Below are 25,090 nucleotides of genomic sequence, written 5' to 3' on the forward strand. Positions count from 1 at the left end.
GGGGGAACGCTGGGTGGAAGGAAATTTGTAGCTCCTCTCAGATTCCAGAACTTTCTGCCACAGAAATGTGAGGAACATGTGTTTTTTTAGCCAAATTTTGAGGTTTGCAAAGGATTCTGGGTAACAGAACCTGGTCCGAGCCCCGCAAGTCACCCCTCCTTGGATTCCCCTAGGTCTCTAGCTTTCAGAAATGCACAGGTTTGGTAGGTTTCCCTAGGTGCCGGCTGAGCTAGAGGCCAAAATCTACAGGTAGGCACTTCGCAAAAAACACCTCTGTTTTTTTCCAAAATTTAGGATGTGTCCACGTTGCGCTTTGGGGTGTTTCCTGTCGCCGGCGCTAGGCCTACCCACGCAAGTGAGGTATCATTTTTATCGGGAGACCTAGGGGAACACTGGGTGGAAGGAAATTTGTAGCTCCTCTCAGATTCCAGAACTTTCTGCCACAGAAATGTGAGGAACATGTGTTTTTTTAGCCAAATTTTGAGGTTTGCAAAGGATTCTGGGTAACAGAACCTGGTCCGAGCCCCGCAAGTCACCCCTCCTTGGATTCCCCTAGGTCTCTAGCTTTCAGAAATGCACAGGTTTGGTAGGTTTCCCTAGGTGCCGGCTGAGCTAGAGGCCAAAATCTACAGGTAGGCACTTCGCAAAAAACACCTCTGTTTTTTTCCAAAATTTAGGATGTGTCCACGTTGCGCTTTGGGGTGTTTCCTGTCGCCGGCGCTAGGCCTACCCACGCAAGTGAGGTATCATTTTTATCGGGAGACTTGGGGGAACGCTGGGTGGAAGGAAATTTGTAGCTCTTCTCAGATTCCAGAACTTTCTGCCACAGAAATGTGAGGGACATGTGTTTTTTTAGCCAAATTTTGAGGTTTGCAAAGGATTCTGGGTAACAGAACCTGATCCGAACCCCGCAAGTCAGCCCTCCTTGGATTCCCCTAGGTCTCTAGTTTTCAGAAATGCTCAGGTTTGGTAGGTTTCCCTAGGTGCCGGCTGAGCTAGAGGCCAAAATCTACAGGTAGGCACTTCGAAAAAAACACCTCTGTTTTTTCCCAAAATTTAGGATGTGTCCACGTTGCGCTTTGGGGTGTTTCCTGTCGCCGGCGCTAGGCCTACCCACGCAAGTGAGGTATCATTTTTATCGGGAGACTTGGGGGAATGCTGGGTGGAAGGAAATTTGTAGCTCCTCTCAGATTCCAGAACTTTCTGCCACAGAAATGTGAGGAACATGTGTTTTTTTAGCCAAATTTTGAGGTTTGCAAAGGATTCTGGGTAACAGAACCTGGTCCGAGCCCCGCAAGTCAGCCCTCCTTGGATTCCCCTAGGTCTCTAGTTTTCAGAAATGCACAGGTTTGGTAGGTTTCCCTAGGTGCCGGCTGAGCTAGAGGCCAAAATCTACAGGTAGGCACTTCGCAAAAAACCCCTCTGTTTTTTCCCAAAATTTAGGATGTGTCCACGTTGCTCTTTGGGGTGTTTCCTGTCGCCGGCGCTAGGCCTACCCACGCAAGTGAGGTATCATTTTTATCGGGAGACTTGGGGGAACGCTGGGTGGAAGGAAATTTGTAGCTCCTCTCAGATTCCAGAACTTTCTGCCACAGAAATTTGAGGAACATGTGTTTTTTTAGCCAAATTTTGAGGTTTGCAAAGGATTCTGGGTAACAGAACCTGGTCCGAGCCCCACAAGTCACCCCTCCTTGGATTCCCCTAGGTCTCTAGCTTTCAGAAATGCACAGGTTTGGTAGGTTTCCCTAGGTGCCGGCTGAGCTAGAGGCCAAAATCTACAGGTAGGCACTTCGCAAAAAACACCTCTGTTTTTTCCCAAAATTTAGGATGTGTCCACGTTGCGCTTTGGGGTGTTTCCTGTCGCCGGCGCTAGGCCTACCCACGCAAGTGAGGTATCATTTTTATCGGGAGACTTGGGGGAACGCTGGGTGGAAGGAAATTTGTAGCTCCTCTCAGATTCCAGAACTTTCTGCCACAGAAATGTGAGGGACATGTGTTTTTTTAGCCAAATTTTGAGGTTTGCAAAGGATTCTGGGTAACAGAACCTGGTCCGAGCCCCGCAAGTCAGCCCTCCTTGGATTCCCCTAGGTCTCTAGTTTTCAGAAATGCACAGGTTTGGTAGGTTTCCCTAGGTGCCGGCTGAGCTAGAGGCCAAAATCTACAGGTAGGCACTTCGCAAAAAACACCTCTGTTTTTTCCCAAAATGTAGGATGTGTCCACGTTGCGCTTTGGGGTGTTTCCTGTCGCCGGCGCTAGGCCTACCCACGCAAGTGAGGTATCATTTTTATCGGGAGACTTGGGGGAACGCTGCGTGGAAGGAAATTTGTAGCTCCTCTCAGATTCCAGAACTTTCTGCCACAGAAATGTGAGGAACATGTGTTTTTTTTGCCAAATTTTGAGGTTTGCAAAGGATTCTGGGTAACAGAACCTGGTCCGAGCCCCGCAAGTCACCCCTCCTTGGATTCCCCTAGGTCTCTAGCTTTCAGAAATGCACAGGTTTGGTAGGTTTCCCCAGGTGCCGGCTGAGCTAGAGGCCAAAATCTACAGGTAGGCACTTCGCAAAAAACACCTCTGTTTTTTTCCAAAATTTAGGATGTGTCCACGTTGCGCTTTGGGGTGTTTCCTGTCGCCGGCGCTAGGCCTACCCACGCAAGTGAGGTATCATTTTTATCGGGAGACTTGGGGGAACGCTGGGTGGAAGTAAATTTGTAGCTCCTCTCAGATTCCAGAACTTTCTGCCACAGAAATGTGAGGAACATGTGTTTTTTTAGCCAAATTTTGAGGTTTGCAAAGGATTCTGGGTAACAGAACCTGGTCCGAGCCCCGCAAGTCACCCATCCTTGGATTCCCCTAGGTCTCTAGCTTTCAGAAATGCACAGGTTTGGTAGGTTTCCCTAGGTGCCGGCTGAGCTAGAGGCCAAAATCTACAGGTAGGCACTTCGCAAAAAACACCTCTGTTTTTTTCCAAAATTTAGGATGTGTCCACGTTGCGCTTTGGGGTGTTTCCTGTCGCCGGCGCTAGGCCTACCCACGCAAGTGAGGTATCATTTTTATCGGGAGACTTAGGGGAACGCTGGGTGGAAGGAAATTTGTAGCTCCTCTCAGATTCCAGAACTTTCTGCCACAGAAATGTGAGGAACATGTGTTTTTTTAGCCATATTTTGAGGTTTGCAAAGGATTCTGGGTAACAGAACCTGGTCCGAGCCCCGCAAGTCACCCCTCCTTGGATTCCCCTAGGTCTCTAGTTTTCAGAAATGCACAGGTTTGGTAGCTTTCCCTAGGTGCCGGCTGAGCTAGAGGCCAAAATCTACAGGTAGGCACTTCGCAAAAAACACCTCTGTTTTTTTCCAAAATTTAGGATGTGTCCACGTTGCGCTTTGGGGTGTTTCCTGTCGCCGGCGCTAGGCCTACCCACGCAAGTGAGGTATTATTTTTATCGGGAGACTTGGGGGAACGCTGGGTGGAAGGAAATTTGTAGCTCCTCTCAGATTCCAGAACTTTCTGCCACAGAAATGTGAGGAACATGTGTTTTTTTAGCCAAATTTTGAGGTTTGCAAAGGATTCTGGGTAACAGAACCTGGTCCGAGCCCCGCAAGTCACCCCTCCTTGGATTCCCCTAGGTCTCTAGCTTTCAGAAATGCACAGGTTTGGTAGGTTTCCCTAGGTGCCGGCTGAGCTAGAGGCCAAAATCTACAGGTAGGCACTTCGCAAAAAACACCTCTGTTTTTTTCCAAAATTTAGGATGTGTCCACGTTGCGCTTTGGGGTGTTTCCTGTCGCCGGCGCTAGGCCTACCCACGCAAGTGAGGTATCATTTTTATCGGGAGACTTGGGGGAACGCTGGGTGGAAGGAAATTTGTAGCTCCTCTCAGATTCCAGAACTTTCTGCCACAGAAATGTGAGGAACATGTGTTTTTTTAGCCAAATTTTGAGGTTTGCAAAGGATTCTGGGTAACAGAACCTGGTCCGAGCCCCGCAAGTCACCCCTCCTTGGATTCCCCTTGGTCTCTAGCTTTCAGAAATGCACAGGTTTGGTAGGTTTCCCTAGGTGCCGGCTGAGCTAGAGGCCAAAATCTACAGGTAGGCACTTCGCAAAAAACACCTCTGTTTTTTTCCAAAATTTAGGATGTGTCCACGTTGCGCTTTGGGGTGTTTCCTGTCGCCGGCGCTAGGCCTACCCACGCAAGTGAGGTATCATTTTTATCGGGAGACCTAGGGGAACGCTGGGTGGAAGGAAATTTGTAGCTCCTCTCAGATTCCAGAACTTTCTGCCACAGAAATGTGAGGAACATGTGTTTTTTTAGCCAAATTTTGAGGTTTGCAAAGGATTCTGGGTAACAGAACCTGGTCCGAGCCCCGCAAGTCACCCCTCCTTGGATTCACCTAGGTCTCTAGCTTTCAGAAATGCACAGGTTTGGTAGCTTTCCCTAGGTGCCGGCTGAGCTAGAGGCCAAAATCTACAGGTAGGCACTTCGCAAAAAACACCTCTGTTTTTTTCCAAAATTTAGGATGTGTCCACGTTGCACTTTGGGGTGTTTCCTGTCGCCGGCGCTAGGCCTACCCACGCAAGTGAGGTATCATTTTTATCGGGAGACTTGGGGGAACGCTGGGTGGAAGGAAATTTGTAGCTCTTCTCAGATTCCAGAACTTTCTGCCACAGAAATGTGAGGGACATGTGTTTTTTTAGCCAAATTTTGAGGTTTGCAAAGGATTCTGGGTAACAGAACCTGGTCCGAACCCCGCAAGTCAGCCCTCCTTGGATTCCCCTATGTCTCTAGTTTTCAGAAATGCTCAGGTTTGGTAGGTTTCCCTAGGTGCCGGCTGAGCTAGAGGCCAAAATCTACAGGTAGGCACTTCGCAAAAAACACCTCTGTTTTTTCCCAAAATTTAGGATGTGTCCACGTTGCGCTTTGGGGTGTTTCCTGTCGCCGGCGCTAGGCCTACCCACGCAAGTGAGGTATCATTTTTATCGGGAGACTTGGGGGAATGCTGGGTGGAAGGAAATTTGTAGCTCCTCTCAGATTCCAGAACTTTCTGCCACAGAAATGTGAGGAACATGTGTTTTTTTAGCCAAATTTTGAGGTTTGCAAAGGATTCTGGGTAACAGAACCTGGTCCGAGCCCGCAAGTCAGCCCTCCTTGGATTCCCCTAGGTCTCTAGTTTTCAGAAATGCACAGGTTTGGTAGGTTTCCCTAGGTGCCGGCTGAGCTAGAGGCCAAAATCTACAGGTAGGCACTTCGCAAAAAACCCCTCTGTTTTTTCCCAAAATTTAGGATGTGTCCACGTTGCGCTTTGGGGTGTTTCCTGTCGCCGGCGCTAGGCCTACCCACGCAAGTGAGGTATCATTTTTATCGGGAGACTTGGGGGAACGCTGGGTGGAAGGAAATTTGTAGCTCCTCTCAGATTCCAGAACTTTCTGCCACAGAAATGTGAGGAACATGTGTTTTTTTAGCCAAATTTTGAGGTTTGCAAAGGATTCTGGGTAACAGAACCTGGTCCGAGCCCCACAAGTCACCCCTCCTTGGATTCCCCTAGGTCTCTAGCTTTCAGAAATGCACAGGTTTGGTAGGTTTCCCTAGGTGCCGGCTGAGCTAGAGGCCAAAATCTACAGGTAGGCACTTCGCAAAAAACACCTCTGTTTTTTTCCAAAATTTAGGATGTGTCCACGTTGCGCTTTGGGGTGTTTCCTGTCGCCGGCGCTAGGCCTACCCACGCAAGTGAGGTATCATTTTTATCGGGAGACTTAGGGGAACGCTGGGTGGAAGGAAATTTGTAGCTCCTCTCAGATTCCAGAACTTTCTGCCACAGAAATGTGAGGAACATGTGTTTTTTTAGCCATATTTTGAGGTTTGCAAAGGATTCTGGGTAACAGAACCTGGTCCGAGCCCCGCAAGTCACCCCTCCTTGGATTCCCCTAGGTCTCTAGTTTTCAGAAATGCACAGGTTTGGTAGCTTTCCCTAGGTGCCGGCTGAGCTAGAGGCCAAAATCTACAGGTAGGCACTTCGCAAAAAACACCTCTGTTTTTTTCCAAAATTTAGGATGTGTCCACGTTGCGCTTTGGGGTGTTTCCTGTCGCCGGCGCTAGGCCTACCCACGCAAGTGAGGTATCATTTTTATCGGGAGACTTGGGGGAACGCTGGGTGGAAGGAAATTTGTAGCTCTTCTCAGATTCCAGAACTTTCTGCCACAGAAATGTGAGGGACATGTGTTTTTTTAGCCAAATTTTGAGGTTTGCAAAGGATTCTGGGTAACAGAACCTGGTCCGAACCCCGCAAGTCAGCCCTCCTTGGATTCCCCTAGGTCTCTAGTTTTCAGAAATGCACAGGTTTGGTAGGTTTCCCTAGGTGCCGGCTGAGCTAGAGGCCAAAATCTACAGGTAGGCACTTCGCAAAAAACACCTCTGTTTTTTCCCAAAATTTAGGATGTGTCCACGTTGCGCTTTGGGGTGTTTCCTGTCGCCGGCGCTAGGCCTACCCACGCAAGTGAGGTATCATTTTTATCGGGAGACTTGGGGGAATGCTGGGTGGAAGGAAATTTGTAGCTCCTCTCAGATTCCAGAACTTTCTGCCACAGAAATGTGAGGAACATGTGTTTTTTTAGCCAAATTTTGAGGTTTGCAAAGGATTCTGGGTAACAGAACCTGGTCCGAGCCCCGCAAGTCAGCCCTCCTTGGATTCCCCTAGGTCTCTAGTTTTCAGAAATGCACAGGTTTGGTAGGTTTCCCTAGGTGCCGGCTGAGCTAGAGGCCAAAATCTACAGGTAGGCACTTCGCAAAAAACCCCTCTGTTTTTTTCCAAAATTTAGGATGTGTCCACGTTGCGCTTTGGGGTGTTTCCTGTCGCCGGCGCTAGGCCTACCCACGCAAGTGAGGTATCATTTTTATCGGGAGACTTGGGGGAACGCTGGGTGGAAAGAAATTTGTAGCTCCTCTCAGATTCCAGAACTTTCTGCCACAGAAATGTGAGGGACATGTGTTTTTTTAGCCAAATTTTGAGGTTTGCAAAGGATTCTGGGTAACAGAACCTGGTCCGAGCCCCGCAAGTCAGCCCTCCTTGGATTCCCCTAGGTCTCTAGTTTTCAGAAATGCACAGGTTTGGTAGGTTTCCCTAGGTGCCGGCTGAGCTAGAGGCCAAAATCTACAGGTAGGCACTTCGCAAAAAACACCTCTGTTTTTTCCCAAAATTTAGGATGTGTCCACGTTGCGCTTTGGGGTGTTTCCTGTCGCCGGCGCTAGGCCTACCCACGCAAGTGAGGTATCATTTTTATCGGGAGACTTGGGGGAACGCTGGGTGGAAGGAAATTTGTAGCTCCTCTCAGATTCCAGAACTTTCTGCCACAGAAATGTGAGAAACATGTGTTTTTTTAGCCAAATTTTGAGGTTTGCAAAGGATTCTGGGTAACAGAACCTGGTCCGAGCCCCGCAAATCACCCCTCCTTGGATTCCCCTTGGTCTCTAGCTTTCAGAAATGCACAGGTTTGGTAGGTTTCCCTAGGTGCCGGCTGAGCTAGAGGCCAAAATCTACAGGTAGGCACTTCGCAAAAAACACCTCAGTTTTTAGGATGTGTCCACGTTGCGCTTTGGGGTGTTTCCTGTCGCCGGCGCTAGGCCTACCCACGCAAGTGAGGTATCATTTTTATCGGGAGACTTGGGGGAACGCTGGGTGGAAGTAAATTTGTAGCTCCTCTCAGATTCCAGAACTTTCTGCCACAGAAATGTGAGGAACATGTGTTTTTTTAGCCAAATTTTTAGGTTTGCAAAGGATTCTGGGTAACAGAACCTGGTCCGAGCCCCGCAAGTCACCCCTCCTTGGATTCCCCTAGGTCTCTAGCTTTCAGAAATGCACAGGTTTGGTAGGTTTCCCTAGGTGCCGGCTGAGCTAGAGGCCAAAATCTACAGGTATGCACTTCGCAAAAAACACCTCTGTTTTTTTCCAAAATTTAGGATGTGTCCACGTTGCGCTTTGGGGTGTTTCCTGTCGCCGGCGCTAGGCCTACCCACGCAAGTGAGGTATCATTTTTATCGGGAGACTTAGGGGAACGCTGGGTGGAAGGAAATTTGTAGCTCCTCTCAGATTCCAGAACTTTCTGCCACAGAAATGTGAGGAACATGTGTTTTTTTAGCCAAATTTTGAGGTTTGCAAATGATTCTGGGTAACAGAACCTGGTCCGAGCCCCGCAAGTCAGCCCTCCTTGGATTCCCCTAGGTCTCTAGTTTTCAGAAATGCACAGGTTTGGTAGGTTTCCCTAGGTGCCGGCTGAGCTAGAGGCCAAAATCTACAGGTAGGCACTTCGCAAAAAACACCTCTGTTTTTTCCCAAAATTTAGGATGTGTCCACGTTGCGCTTTGGGGTGTTTCCTGTCGCCGGCGCTAGGCCTACCCACGCAAGTGAGGTATCATTTTTATCGGGAGACTTGGGGGAACGCTGGGTGGAAGGAAATTTGTAGCTCCTCTCAGATTCCAGAACTTTCTGCCACAGAAATGTGAGAAACATGTGTTTTTTTAGCCAAATTTTGAGGTTTGCAAAGGATTCTGGGTAACAGAACCTGGTCCGAGCCCCGCAAATCACCCCTCCTTGGATTCCCCTTGGTCTCTAGCTTTCAGAAATGCACAGGTTTGGTAGGTTTCCCTAGGTGCCGGCTGAGCTAGAGGCCAAAATCTACAGGTAGGCACTTCGCAAAAAACACCTCTGTTTTTTTCCAAAATTTAGGATGTGTCCACGTTGCGCTTTGGGGTGTTTCCTGTCGCCGGCGCTAGGCCTACCCACGCAAGTGAGGTATCATTTTTATCGGGAGACTTGGGGGAACGCTGGGTGGAAGTAAATTTGTAGCTCCTCTCAGATTCCAGAACTTTCTGCCACAGAAATGTGAGGAACATGTGTTTTTTTAGCCAAATTTTTAGGTTTGCAAAGGATTCTGGGTAACAGAACCTGGTCCGAGCCCCGCAAGTCACCCCTCCTTGGATTCCCCTAGGTCTCTAGCTTTCAGAAATGCACAGGTTTGGTAGGTTTCCCTAGGTGCCGGCTGAGCTAGAGGCCAAAATCTACAGGTATGCACTTCGCAAAAAACACCTCTGTTTTTTTCCAAAATTTAGGATGTGTCCACGTTGCGCTTTGGGGTGTTTCCTGTCGCCGGCGCTAGGCCTACCCACGCAAGTGAGGTATCATTTTTATCGGGAGACTTAGGGGAACGCTGGGTGGAAGGAAATTTGTAGCTCCTCTCAGATTCCAGAACTTTCTGCCACAGAAATGTGAGGAACATGTGTTTTTTTAGCCAAATTTTGAGGTTTGCAAATGATTCTGGGTAACAGAACCTGGTCCGAGCCCCGCAAGTCACCCCTCCTTGGATTCCCCTAGGTCTCTAGTTTTCAGAAATGCACAGGTTTGGTAGCTTTCCCTAGGTGCCGGCTGAGCTAGAGGCCAAAATCTACAGGTAGGCACTTCGCAAAAAACACCTCTGTTTTTTTCCAAAATTTAGGATGTGTCCACGTTGCGCTTTGGGGTGTTTCCTGTCGCCGGCGCTAGGCCTACCCACGCAAGTGAGGTATCATTTTTATCGGGAGACTTGGGGGAACGCTGGGTAGAAGGAAATTTGTAGCTCCTCTCAGATTCCAGAACTTTCTGCCACAGAAATGTGAGGAACATGTGTTTTTTTAGCCAAATTTTGAGGTTTGCAAAGGATTCTGGGTAACAGAACCTGGTCCGAGCCCCGCAAGTCACCCCTCCTTGGATTCCCCTAGGTCTCTAGTTTTCAGAAATGCACTGGTTTGGTAGATTTCCCTAGGTGCCGGCTGAGCTAAAGGCCAAAATCTACAGGTAGGCACTTCGCAAAAAACACCTCTGTTTTTTTCCAAAATTTAGGATGTGTCCACGTTGCGCTTTGGGGTGTTTCCTGTCGCGGGCGCTAGGCCTACCCATGCAAGTGAGGTATCATTTTTATCGGGAGACTTGGGGGAACGCTGGGTGGAAGGAAATTTGTAGCTCCTCTCAGATTCCAGAACTTTCTGCCACAGAAATGTGAGGAACATGTGTTTTTTTAGCCAAATTTTGAGGTTTGCAAAGGATTCTGGGTAACAGAACCTGGTCCGAGCCCCGCAAGTCACCCCTCCTTGGATTCCCCTAGGTCTCTAGTTTTCAGAAATGCACAGGTTTGGAAGCTTTCCCTAGGTGCCGGCTGAGCTAGAGGCCAAAATCTACAGGTAGGCACTTCGCAAAAAACACCTCTGTTTTTTTCCAAAATTTAGGATGTGTCCACGTTGCGCTTTGGGGTGTTTCCTGTCGCCGGCGCTAGGCCTACCCACGCAAGTGAGGTATCATTTTTATCGGGAGACTTGGGGGAACATAGATTAGCAAAACAAGTGCTATTGCCCCTTGTCTTTCTCTACATTTTTTCCTTCCAAATATAAGAGAGTGTGTAAAAAAGACATCTATTTGAGAAATTCCCTATAATTCACATGCTTGTATGGTCACCCCGGAATTCAGAGATGTGCAAATAACCACTGCTCCTCAGCACCTTATCTTGTGCCCTTTTTGGAAATGCAAAGGTTTTCTTGATAGCAATTTTTTACTCTTTATATTTCAGCAAATGAATTGCTGTATACCCGGTATAGAATGAAAACGCACGTCAGGGTGCAGCTCATTTATTGGCTCTGGGTTCCTTGGGTTCTTGATGAACCTACAAGCCCTATATATCCCCGCAACCAGAGGAGGCCAGCAGACGTAACGGTATATTGCTTTCGATAATCTGACATTGCAGGGAAAAGTTACAGAGTAAAACGTAAAGAAACATTTATGATTTTTTCACCTCAATTTCAATATTTTTCTTTTTCAGTTGTTATTTTCTGTAGGAAACCCTTGTAGGATCTACACATATGACCCCTTGCTGAATTCAGAATTTTGTCTACTTTTCAGAAATGGTTAGGTTTCTGGGATCCATCATTGGTTTCATGCCCATTCCTGTCACTGACTGGAAGGAGGCTGAAAGCACAAAAAATTGCAAAAATGGAGAATGCCCCAGTAAAATGCCAAAATTGTGTTGAACAATTGGGTTTTCTGATTCAAGTCTGCCTGTTCCTGAAAGCTAGGAAGCTGCTGAGTTTAGCACTGCAAACCCTTTGTTGATGCCATTTTCAGGGGGAAATCCACAAGCCTTCTTCTGCAGCCACTTTTTCCAATTGTTTTGAAAAAAACGAAATTTTCACTGTATTTTGGCCAATTTCTTGGCCTCCTTCAAGGGAACCCACAAAGTCTGGGTACCTCTAGAATCCCTAGGATGTTGGAAAAAAAGGACGCAAATTTGGCTTGGTTAGCTTATGTGGACAAAAAGTTATGAGGGCCTAAGCGCGAACTGCCCCAAATAGGCAAAAAAAGGCCTGGCACAGGAGGGGGAAAAGGCCTGGCAGCGAAGGGGTTAAGAAGAGGTGGTATGACCTGCGGTCACGTGCGAAGGAGAGGGTGGCAAGAAGACTGCGTGAGGCCAGGGGCACAGGAGGCGGTCCACCCACCTAGGCACCATCCACCCCATTAGAGGACCTAGTGGAGTTGACATTCCTCCCTCAAGCTGTGACAGGGGTCACAGAGATAGACACCTCTGGCACACCAAGTACCAGCCAAGGTAAGTGCAATATTGATTTGTAACCCCATATGTGTATGCACAAAAGCCCCTTAGGAATTAGCAAGTAATGTTAAACATTGTGAGAAGTAGTCCAGTCCACATCTTAGAAGCAGCACAACAATGCATTATGGGAGTGGCAGTCCACAACCCAGAGCTGAAAGTAGCACATACAATGTATTAGGTAGAGCGACACCCACAGGAACACAACACCCACAACACAGTGAAGAAAAGTACCTCTACCTTTATTACCATTGTGTGACCGTAATTGTAACAAACATAACTGACATGCTGCATATTGTCGTTGCAGGTGGGCCAGGCCCAGCAGACAAAGCATCAGCAAGCGTAGACGAGACTGACACCCATCCGGCCTCTGATTCCAACACCAGTGGGACTCTCACCATTGCGCATGTCCGACGCAGGCCCAGGACACTGCCACTGCCAGAGCTCAGCGAAGACTCAGATGAGCAGCAGGAAGGGCCAATTTCCCCATCACCAACAGGCAGGCGCAGCCAGATACAGGAGGTCAGTTGTCAGCAGACAACAGCACCCCGCAGGATGGCAACAAATTCCGGTGCACAGCAGCATGAGGCAGGTGAGGGTCTCTCCTTCTTTGGTGGGCTGGAAGCTGCTATGTTGCAGCAGCAGTGCCTACAAAATAAAAGGATCCTGGGATTACAAAAGAATTTGCGCCAACATAACACAAACATGGGGGGCCTGCATCACCAGCTTGAGTCCCTCAATTCTAACATAGAACTGATGCATGAGGGACAGGTGCAGGCATCACAGGACACCAGAGAGCTCCCAAGTTCTGTCCGTGAACTATGCCAGGAGCTGCGCCATGAGAGGGTGAGCCACCGCAGACAGGAGCGCATATTTATGAACATGTTTGGCAGCTTCTGTCGTTCTGTGAACAGGGTGGCAAATGCAACATCACTGATTGCCCGTCGTGCAGTGGCTGCACAAGTGGAGGCAGCACACCGCAGCAGGGATGTTGCGAACAGACTGGTACAGATCACCAATGTGATCGATAACATAATGGGACAGAGTTAAGCCACACCTAGTGAGCTTGCACTGGGGGACACAGAGGACAGTTCCAGCCTCAGCAGTGTAGCTGTACCAGCATTGGACACCAGACGGCGCAGTGCCAGGCACAGCACTGCCACTGAGGCGGACAATAGAGTTGCCGCAAAAAATGACTGTAGCTGCCATTGGAGTTATGTTTTCACTATGATGTAATAGTGCATTACTCAGGTCCTTCATTGTTTCTAGTTTTTCACTTAATCCTTTTTTGCAATTCGTCAAAGGAACATTACCTGACTTAAGATAATACATTTATTTCACTACAGGTACAGTTGTCAGTGGATTTGTGTCATTCATACTTACGTCTGAAATGGTTGTGTGTGATGTCAGCACACCCTTGCCTTCCCTCTGCTGCACTGCTCCTGTCTGCTGGCTATAGGGGTGGTATGGGACCATCATCCTCATCAGATTCAGTATCACATATTTCTACAGGTATGCCCCTGGTGGTAGCTATATTGTGCAAGATTGCAAAAGTAGCCACTATTCTACATGTGGTCTCTGGACTGTACTGTAGTGCCCCTCCACTTTTGTGGAGGCACCCAAAGCGACTCTTCAGCAGTCCAAATGTGCGCTCCACCACGTTGCGGGTTGCCCTGTGTGCTGCATTGTATCTCCGTTCAGCAGGTGTTGCAGAATTGAGGTAGGGCATCATCATGTAGGTGCGCACTGCGTAGGCACTGTCTCCTGGAAGGGACAGAGGGCATGATGAGTAAGTAAGCCATCTGACATCAGCACGCCATCAATGCGCCATTGTATAGAGGGACAATACCTAGTAGATATCCTTCTCCAAACTTCCCAGCTAGCAGTCTTGTGTGTATGCCGCTGTGGCAAAAGATGTATGAATCATATGTGCTCCCTGGGTACCTGGCCACGAGATAAGTTATGATGTAGGAAGCATTGCAAATCACCTGTATATTCATTGAATGTTGGTATTTCCGGTTGCGGTACACATACTCTGTGGCTGATGGTGGACGGATTGCCACATGTGTCCCATCTATGGCACCTAGGACGTGGGGGAACTGTGCTATCTGGTAAAATTCAATTTTTGTCTGCTGTATTTCCTGTGGGGTGTGGGGGAATCTGATGTACTGGTGTAGTTTGATCAGCATGGCGTTGATAAATGCATTGAAAAATTTGGAGAGGGTACTCTGTGAGACCCCTCCAGCTGCTGCTATGACCCCTTGATAGCTCCCTGAGGCGAGTAGGTGGAGGGAGCATAATACCTGCACATGGGTGGGTATGCTGTGAGTCCTTAGTGTTCTGCGCTGCAGTATGGGTTGTAGCTCAGCTATCAGATCAAGTATCATGACTGAGTTCAACCTATACCTCTCATATATTTCCTCCTCTGTCAGCTTAAAAAGTGTAATGCGCACTCTGAAAATGTGCTCCTGTCTCCTCCTCCCTCTCCTCAAACCTGCCAAGATCCTCATCCTCCTCGCCATGAGTGTGGAAAAGAGTCTGAGGCATTCTGGGCCTCTTTATATAGGTTGCACTTGGTTACCACCTGTTTTCACTCAGTGGTATTCCTCCAGGTGGTGAATGGCTGAATTTAACCAGAACTCTGCATTAAAAAGTAATGCAGAGTGGCCAAAATTCTACTGGCAAAATGGAATATTTCACCCACACCTATTTTCTATCTGCTTCACTTTCCAAGTGTTCGGTGTTGCTTATAGTGAAGAAAAAACTCTAACACAGAAACAATCTGACCTAGCTCTCTCAAACTTTGAAATGGCCCAAGCAAGCATGAAGTCAAACAGACAATCAGAAGGAGTATGCCATTTTACAATGTTCTGAAAGATTTTTAGGCCATCACAATACACCAATTTTTTAGCAGTACTGTCTTGGTCCTGAGTTCCCTCATTCCAGTTTGTGCCATCTGTGCTTTGGGGCACACCACTCTTGCACATATAGCCATCCCCCGGGGCCCGGCTTGATTGGGTTCACATGGTTCATGAATCTCCCGGAGCTCACTTAGGCCCATATTTATACTTTATGCCGCAAAACTGCGCAAACGCATTTTTGTGTCTTAAAGTATAGCGCTGGCTTGTGTCATACCAGAGCACCAGTCGGGCGCCAAATTTATGGAATCCTGCAAGCCAGTACTAAGAGTGGGCTTATGTAAAAAAAAAAAAAAAAAAAGATGTTAGCTGGGTGGGTGTGACGGTAGAAGAGATGGAAGTTGCGCATCAACCAATGACGTTAGGCTGTTTGAGGCAAAAAAAGGTGCCTCTAACCAGCCTTGCGTGGTTTCCTGATGCTCAGCCATCCATTTCACATGACTCCTGTCTTATAAAAGACAAGAGTCATGCGCACCCCCCCAATGGCCACCACAGGGGACCGGACCAGTGTCCCCTGGGCATGACCATTGCAGCCAGTGCCATACCATGTAGGTGGGCCCATTTTTTAAATACTTACCTATACTTACCCTACTTACCTGGGATGGGGTTCCCCATCCTCTGGTGTCCCTCTGGTGTGGGTAGGGGTGTTCCTGGGGCTTGAAGTGGGCACCTGTGGACCTTTCCAATGGTGTTTCACCATGGAAATGGGTCCACAAGTCCCCTAACGCTTTCTCTGACCCAGACGTTAAATAATGACTCTAGAGCAGGCTGAGTGCCATTATTTAGGCCCGCCTCCCACCCGTGCACCTTTTTTGCACAGGTGGATAAATAAGGCGCCAGAGGCTTTGAGCAATTTTTTGGACAGGAATGCCTACCTTTCATCTCATTGTTGCAAGGTGTTTTCATGCTAGACAGATCAAGGGTCAAAATATAAATATGGATTTGAGTTTGTGCTGAATTTGTGTAACAAAATGATGCAAATTCAGCACAAACAGAGTATAAATATGCCCCTAAATGCTTGAAATCTAATTCTGGGTAGCCATACCTCTGTCCTGGCTTGTTTGTGTTTTCACAGTACATGTATTATGCTGTCATAATCCCCTGGGGTCCTGTTGACATTGCTTCTGCTGTACAACTTACCTGAGGCCCTAGATTGTCTGACTGCTTCCCTTGTGCCACCAAAACCTTGCACGATTTCGGATGACATGTGCTGTGGTGGTCATCTCGGATTTCAGGACAGTATAAATACTGGGGCCAAACCACTTGGCAGTGCTTGGCGCCATTCCTGCTGGAGACACCGGATCTCTCTCTTCTTCACTCTTGGAGGCCAACACTCTGCATTAAGAATCGGGGACATCTGCCTGCTCCTACTTCCCTGTAGCATTGGGCCACTCCCACTGTGACATCCTTTACCTGCAGTGGGATTCAATTGTGCCCATCATCGCAGTACTTATAAGAAAAGATAACAGAACAATAATTAGATCCAGGCTTTCCATGTATCCAGGGGGTTAGTGCTTTAACTTACCCAGAAAGGACAATGCATATGATTTGAACATTTTTTTTGGGACAATGCATGTATTTGAATATGGTAACTGGTACACATTATTTTGAACATTCTTGGGCAAAAGATATTTAGAAAAGGATTTCTAATCTATAAGTTAGTCATTTACTCAAAGAGAGTCAACAGTGATTGGGCCCAAGGATTCAACCCTGATTGGGCCCAGATAGGTGAAAGTCTACTCACAGAGCTCAATATTGCAGTTGCAGATTTAATGAGGCTGGATTCTATGTAGCAATAGATTCTTTGACTGTAAGTACTGACTGTCATTTCATTAGACATAGATTATGAACCAGGTGTATGACTCTTTTATGCTCGTGACACACTTCTAGTTTTCTTGTCAAATACAAATACATTCATTCACCCACACTGAGATGAACAGAGGTCTGAGTGAGGACCCAGTAGAGCAGAATGAAAGGATCTCCTTTGAAGACCCCATGGCAGACCTTAGAGTTAAAGGTCTCCATCTTTATTTATTTTCACTCAACTCCATTTGCTTCTGGAGCATCGGTGATTAGAGGTTATTTCTTGGTTGGACACTGCTTTGAAGATGAGTGAAGGTCCAATATTCTCTCTGTGGAGAAGTACTCCAGGTGAGTGGCGTGACAAGTACATTCGCTATAATTAAAATACTTCTCAGAGTAGGGAGCCGGTGAACAGACTGCAGATCCTCTGAAACAGGACTGCTATATTCTGCTCTCTCTGTAGTCTTTCAAGATCCTTAACAGTTAGCACAAGAATATAGTGAGTTGCTATACTCAACACTCTAGGCACATACTTATGCAGGCATCTACCATAGTTAAATGTACTTTGAAAAGTACAAAGAGCAAAATGTATCAATTCATCTGGACAAAATGCACAAGATAATGCTACTTTTATTCTGACTGTTCAGTTGTAAATTATGATAATGTGTAAAGCCAAGGCTTTTTTATATTTTCATAGGGTTCTGGCTGAAGGCACATGGATGGGTGTCACAGATTATGGTTCCAAAATGACTTTGGAATTTTGTGCTCAGCTTGAGAAATTGGAAGACATCTGTTATTGGCTTTTACTCAAGCGTAGATACAGATGACCACAAATGATGCCAGATTGCTTTGCTAGTAAATTAAATCAAATTGTTTGTCCAGTATCATAAGTAGCTGTGCATCCTTGACGTATAAAAATGCTTAGAATCCAAAAGTTCTAATCAGATTTCTCAGGAGCTCAACTCAACATAAACAATAAACAGAAGTATCAATAAGGAAGGGTCCGGGGAGAGTCTGATGGGGCACGTTGAGCAAGCTACACCTAGACAAGGGCTATGAGACCTCAGTAATATAGTCTTGTATAAGAACTCCAAATCAATATATACCTTCACAATTTGCACTCAAAAAGATGCCATTTTATAAATTCTGCATTAAAGCTGAGATATAATACTGTGATTTCTAAAATTCATGTGCTTGTGATATTCTTCAGGTATTCAGTTAATTCATCTCCTTTTTAACTTCCTCATACTCATTTACAAGACCACACTGATAAAGAGGGAATAATATTTTATTTCATTCACATGAAGGTGACACTGAAAGCCTTCATCTCTTCTCTGGTGCTGAACACTCTCTGAAATCTCTCAAAGCTTAAATATTTTGAAGATCTATTTGGATTAGAGTGAATGAAACTCAAAAACCATAAAGCTGAGCTGATGATTCTACTCTCCATTCTCCAGCTACAGTAACTAGACCAAACACTTTGGTCAATCACCAAAAATAGTGTTCTTTTGCTTAGCCACATGAAACATACCCTCTCATTTATTTCCAATATTTCACATTAAATAGCAGTTTACTCTTTCGTCAACTCTAGATGGATAATGGCAGTGCTCTCCTCAATGACCAACCTGAATATCAACTAACCTGCCTATGGAGTACCCGTACTGAAGCTAGACGCTGATCGATGCTCCAAAAAACCCACAGATCCTAGTTCTCCTTTCCTCAAGAACCTGTATTGCTGTCAAAGCCAAGAGAAAGTTCAAAATACTACGGCTTACCTACAAATGCCTGGAAATCTTGCACTCGCTTACCTCTGCAGTAAGATTGTTAATTATACAGAAGCTCAAAACCTCCATTTGTTGAATAGGTACAGGATCTCTGCTCCTATTGCATGATTTGTAAAAAGTGGAAGTTGTTGCTGTTAGTTCATTGGCTGATGCTGTGCCAAGCCCCTTATGACGGTGGAACTCTTCCTTCCCTTCTTAATTTTAATAGGCATGGGTGGAGTGCACGAAGTGGCAAAAAACTCTGCCACACTATGCAGCGTTCCGCTAGCGGGCAGAGTTCTCCTTTGCACCCATTCGCATTTGAGGTCACACGCAATGCGTAGTGCGTACTCACGTTCAAAATATGGCCCAAACAGCACCATGTGGTTCGCAAGGGCACGGCCATCTTGTTTCTCACTCGGTTTATGGTGCTGAGACTTCTACTTTTATCTGCTCTAAATCTTTGCAACCCTCTACCCCACACCTCATCTGCCCCTATTTTTAGCGTCGAGCCTGCAATAGCATGAGCTAGCGCATGCGTCTCGCTTGCGAGACGCTGTAGTAGTTAGAAAAGGGCCCGGAGCCCCGCCCATGTCACATCAGTGTCTTTCATTGGTTTGTGGGCTTGCCTTTTAAAATCTGCTTGCTTTCATTAGTGGAAGGCATGCATAGGTTATGCCTTCTCCGATTTGTGGACTACTTTTTCTCTTTTTTTGCAGCATGATCTTGCTTGGCAGAAGTCGAGCACTTTGCATGACATCGACCCTGTTACACAGTTAATTGCACTTTTGCCAGTTACGTAGCTAATTGCAGTTTTTCCGATAGGTTTCACTACGTGTGAACTGTTATTTCCGTTTGTGTGTCTGCTTTGCACTGATAGCGGCCACCAGCTCGCTGATGTGAAACTTTTACATTTCAGTTCATGTGGCAAGTAAAGTCCAGTTAGTTATGTGAAGCAGTTTTATTTTCATTTTCACTTTATATGGCAAGAAAAGCCCGGTTAGGAGTTTACAATCCTAATTGCTCGAGCTCAAGCAAATGCAGGACCGTTTCCATTTCCATTTCCATTTCCATTTTTCAGCAGCGTGATTGCGCTCGTTTTTTTTCCATTTAATGAGGAAAGAAAAGTCTGGTTGGGAGTTTATAACTGCTAACTAGGAGAAATGCGAGACCTGTTGCATTGCAAATGCTTGTTTATTTATTGTATTAGGGTTTCTTTTTGTGTCTCATTATTTTTACATTGTTTTACATGTTTTGTGTTTTTTGTGACTTTTTGTGTTTTTGTTTATTTTTCCACCTTTTTCCTTTCCCTCCTGTTTCTTTTACTTTTCTCCAACTCTACCCACCCAGCACCATGACAAAGCAGCAGCGGGGCAACAGCGGGCGTCTGCCTTGTGGGTGGCGCCGCCATCGAGGGTTGCAGCCTCGCCCGATCTTCAGCGAGGAGGAGGTGACAGCACTTGTTTTTTATGTGGAGCGCCACCTCCCCTCCATGCTGGCAGCAGTCGGCTGGCCTGGAAAAGGATACCCCATGTGGGAGCATTGGCAGTGCTGGGCTAGGGTCTGCCAGTTGGCAGGGCCGCCACCCAGGTCCAGTGCACCACCCAGCAGCTGATGCACCACTGGGCGGATATCATCAACAGTGAGCAGGACTTGCTAGGCGTGGAGATTCCACGGCTTGGTGTGTATTATATTTTTATAGTGTTTGTGTTCTACAGTGGCCACATTTTTTTCCAAACAGCATGCGGCTTCCACTTAGAGGTAAGTTACGTTTAGTTTGCACTAGATTATTATTTATTATGTGATCCAGTTAGAGCCAGCCAGGTCCCCAGTGCTACATCATTGATTTTTATACTGGTAGTTAAGCTCTCACTTTGGCTGATAATTTAAGAAGCCGTTGCAACAGACTCCTCTGTCCTCCTCCTAACTCCATAGCGAATTAGTGATATCAGTGCGTTAGCATTCTCTTCTGTAGCGCGTACAGTCCCCAGCAATTTCACATTGATGCGAGTATGCATGCATTGCAAAAAAGGGAGAATGAGCTGGTCCATCAAGGGGCTTGAGAAATGAGAATAAAATGAAAGATCATTCATTGCAATGCATTAGTTCTAAATGTAGATTTATTATGGAAATTTGGAAAAGGGATTTTAGGACTATAGCCAACTCAACAATAGTTGATCATACGAGTATAGCACCATAGGCAAACTGATTTAAGTATAATGTCATTGCGTTTACCTGTTTTATAATGATTTTGTGGAGATTAACGGTACCACTAATGTACTTTTTAAATCTTGTTTCTAATCCTACATCCGCACCCAAGGGCAAAAAGAAGGGCACTGCACCAGCATGTCTGGCATGGAGCTAGGGAGGCACCGCCCACCATCGCCAATGCTGATGGCTCTGCTCATCACAGTAAGTCCTAATATTTAATATTATTATTATTATAACTACAGGATTAATCAATGGGTTATTCATCACTGTCAACTCGATTGAAAGAAAATAAAGAGTTAGTGGGTCATCATCACATATCATAACTGTAGGAAGACTGAGGCCAGACTACCACAATGACAGTATTGACACACAGCAAAGAAGAAGACCTGATATGATACTAAAATATAGGAATGTCAATTTCTTCTGAGAAATCGTGGTGTGCTATAGTATAATAAGACTAAACTTAGCAAATGAGATCATGGAGTCATGAGTGGGCTCAGACTTAAGTGTTTGGACCAGGTTAGGCATTTACGGAACACACACATAAGGCATAAATGAAGATATTGATGGGGCCGGTGTAGAATACTGCTCAGGTAATCGAAGGTAGAAGATCATGCAGTGTGATGGTGTTGCTTACTTACTTTCACCACATCCGTCCCAGCAAGTGTGTGATGAAAATTTAGGTCACACCTCAATAAATCACTCAGCCAGGGTGAAGAGGGTTAGGGACTCAATGAATGGAAGGGAAAGGTGATTTGGGAAAAGATGTGACAAAGACTAACATTACACAAAAAAAACACAACAATATTAATTGGGTGACTGAGTATCACACCATGATCATTCGGTTGTGGAAGGAAACAGAGGGATAAGTAAGAAAGTATGATACAGTTCAGTAAATTTATTGGAAACAGTCCTTCTGCCGCAGAAAGACCCCAGATAATATGTGTTATGTCTTCTAGTTTTCAAATATGGAAAACTGAATGTAATCCACCCAGTTCTAAAAATTATGATTGTTAAAAGGAAAATGATACTGAATTGCGAATTGGGTGATGAATCCCTATTCATCTTGGCATATCCCTCTTTCTCATGACTGTCTGAACCTGCCCAGTAGGTAAGCTGGAGTCTTGATCTTTGCAAGTTTTGTTTGTGCAGGAGAGGACCAGGAGAAGGACTGTGTATTGAACAAACAGTAGCTGTATCACAGAGTAAAGAAAAAGGACAGAAGAAATCTAGGTAAGCTTCTTGAGGAGTCAGGAGGACTCAGCAGTGTACCAAGAAGACTCATAGGCAGATCATGAACATAAGAGGAGTTTCACATTTGAGTGAGCAATGCAGCAACACATACTCAACAGCATTTCCAAATCAACACACCTCCCTCCAGTTCGCAGAGCTGAGTGAGAACTAGGCCTCCAGAGTCTTCACCATCATCATGGGTTCTCTTTGAAGTCAAAAATGTTCTCTAGCTGTTGAGGAAGTTCCACCCTGAGTCCTTCAACCTTCCTCCTCCAGATTCAGAGTAACTCCATCCCAGTTCCAAACTGAGCAAGGTAGACTTGTGAAGTGCACTACTGTTGAAAAACAAATAGAGAAACAGAACTGGAGTATTTTTTTGTGTAGATTTGTATTTTGTAAGTAAAGTGGTTGGTTTGTTATGAAGAACCAGAAAAAAAGCAGTAGACACTGCAAGTAATTTTTTCCACTGTTAAAAAGCCCTTCATTGTCAGGAAAAAATGATCACCCATCAGCCCTCAAACATTGCAAATCATCAGAATCAACTTTAAAGTTTTGTTGAACTCACTCTGTTACTGTCAGCGACCACATACATCAGTAATCGCTCACAAATTCACAATCACAATTAATCAATATTTCACCACTCCAACAATAGTTACTTAGTTACATCCTTCAATCCAAGCACAGTGGTTAAATAAAATACTTCCTCTTCGATGGTATCCACACATTGGAATTAGACATTGACACTGGCAAACATTTAATCAATGATCTTCTAGGGCGGCCCTGCTAAGTGATGTATGGGATAGGCAATGGCATGTGAGGGTCGCAGACAGCATCTCCAATGTAATGGATGGTATATGGAGGCTTCATCACTGCACATGGGTCCAACTCCAATCTGGGCTTGTATTTGACTAAAAGATCAATGGTTGGGCAGCATAAATCCAACGCAAACATAATGTTACACTAGCACTTTTTTAACAGAGAAAGAGAACAAGAAGCTGAACAAGAAATAATGAAAAGGTTTTGTGGTGGCACTGGCCTACTCAGTCCAGGAAATAGAGTTAATTCTCAAACTCTGGTGGTTCACCCAGAAGTTGGTCAGCTAACACACTTGATTCAGACCAATCATCCTCTTCCTCTTCCTGTGGCATTTCAGGAATAGTGTAATCAGGTGGTATGAAATGCTGGTTCAGTTATATCATGGTCAAACTCTCCATGTTTTGAGGAGAGAGACTGGTCCTTCTCACTGTAACCACTGCAGTAGCTGCACTGAACACACATTCAGCAGACCCGCTGGCTACAGTAAAAGCCAGAACCGTTATTGCCAGCCTGCTGAGCACTTGCCATTGGCACATCTTCCCATAACAATACACCAATGGATTTTGATCCACATACGCCTCTTTTGGGTTATCCAGATTCTCTTGGAAAATCATCTGAATGGTCATTGGTGCTGCCACCTGCTTGACTGCTTTTTTTTCCTTCACCTCTGCAGTGGACTTAAGACCTGCCACTTGAAACCAGGCCAATGCAAAGTTTGAGTCTGATTCTTCTGTTTCTGTTGTTGCCGGCTTACTTGTTGGTGGGGTTGGCAGACGTGAGACAAGATTGCCCTCTCTGGAAGTTGAAGGAGGCACCCTAGAACTGCAGAGTGGGACTCTAAGTTCCAGACGTTCTTCTTCCAGCTCTCCTGCTTGCTCAACAATCTTGTATTGTGAAACATTCCCTTCAGAAAAAGGAATGATAACAGGAAGAATTTTTTTGTAGCGTGGATCAAGTAGGCTGACACAGATATACTCTTTGGATGAGATTATGTCATTTTGCAGCTCTGCAATAGCTTAGGCTAGTAACCAAGGCATGAGCCTCTGGGTTTTCGTACGCACCCCCAAATGCAAACCTTTCAGATACCTTCTTTAGCTGCTCCTGTAGCAGATGCAATAACTGGATATCTTGTCCCATTGTACTGTCCTACTTGCTAACTTCCCATGTAAAAACCTCAAAAGGGAGCAGCATCTGTGTGAGGTATTTGACTAGGCCCCATTTGTCCACATCCATGGTCATAGCTCTTCCAATTGCATCAGCTCCTCTCAATGACATAGTCATTGATCTGTTTGTACTGCTCAAACAGATGTTGCAAAATATAATAGGATGAGTTCCAACACATTGGTACCTTCTGTATCAGTACTTTAACTGATACTTTCTTATGACGCTGAAAAATCGGCAGCTGTTTCCGGGCTTTAAAAGAATGGCTGAAATGAGTGCAGATACATCTGCAGGCAGTCAGTATGTTGCTGGCTATATCTTCTTTTTTAAGAAAGTCTTGCACAACCAGGTGAATGCAGTGCACCAAACACAGGACCTGGAAACAGCCACTGTCTGCCATTGTCTGTGGCAACAAATCCAACTAGAATACCTCTGGGTCACAACCATTCAGACACCTTGCTATTAATTTCTCTAAGATGTTTGCAGCTGTGTGTGACTTCTCAATGGGGAACATGGCTACTGTTACATGCCGCCAAATGCTCTTAGAAACTCCTTCAGGGCCAAGACCTGTACATAGCTTTTGCTTTACCCCCAGGGAAGAGATCCAGTGTGCAGTGATGCACATGTAATCAGTCTTCTGACAACTGGTCCACGTATGTTTTCAAATGGATAGTGTGGACAACACTTTGCTGCAAAGCTAGTCCAACCAATTGCCGCACATCATGATACAGTGCTGGAACAGAATATCTGGCAAAATAGGTCCAGTTTGGAACCTCCTTCGTCAAAAGAAAAAAGGAGGAGGTCCGGCGCTAACATTGTTGCCAGCTTGCCATTGTACAAATGTTGCAGTCATATAGCCCCTCCTGCCTAAACATACTCATAATTGTAGTCTAAATTTTCTTCTTTTGTGGAGCCACTGACGCAGGTGACTTTTCAGATGTAGGTGGTGGTAGACTCAATGCGCCTTGTGGTGCTGCAGTCCCCGTATGCTGTAGTGTCTTCAAATGACTCTGAGTCTTCCTGTGCTCTTATGAGGCTGCTGAGGTGGGTGATTCTGGCACACTGCTCGGGACAGGGCTGCTTTGGGTGAGGATGATGTCACCTTCTTCTTCCTCACCTTCCACTGTGATTTGACCAGGTGTAGCTGATATTTCCTGGCTCTCCTCACCTTCACAACCATGACCACGTTGAGTCGTTTGTTTAAGGTGCTGCTCCCACCAGATTGCATGATGTTTTTTCATATGGGTCGTTTGGCCTCCAGTATCATAATGTGAACCAGGCTTACCTTGACAAACACTTGCGTGGAAAATGGGGCATATGGCAATGCTCGCCTCCTGTTTGCTAATCACAAAAAAGTCCCAAACTGGGGAGGAGTACTTTCTTATTGGGCCACTGCCAAAGCCTGAAGAAGAACTGGAAGTAGGTGATTCTGGGTGTGTTAATTGCCTCTCTGCAGAGCATACTTGTACTGAGGTAGGGGTTTGTGTAAGTCTCTGCTGGGGCCTCACAAATATGGGACCTGGTGGTGTTGTCTGTGTGACATCCCTCAGAGCAGCTTGGATAGTAATGTCGGAC

Source organism: Pleurodeles waltl, chromosome 8, assembly GCF_031143425.1.
Source record: "Pleurodeles waltl isolate 20211129_DDA chromosome 8, aPleWal1.hap1.20221129, whole genome shotgun sequence".
Classification (NCBI taxonomy): domain Eukaryota; kingdom Metazoa; phylum Chordata; class Amphibia; order Caudata; family Salamandridae; genus Pleurodeles; species Pleurodeles waltl.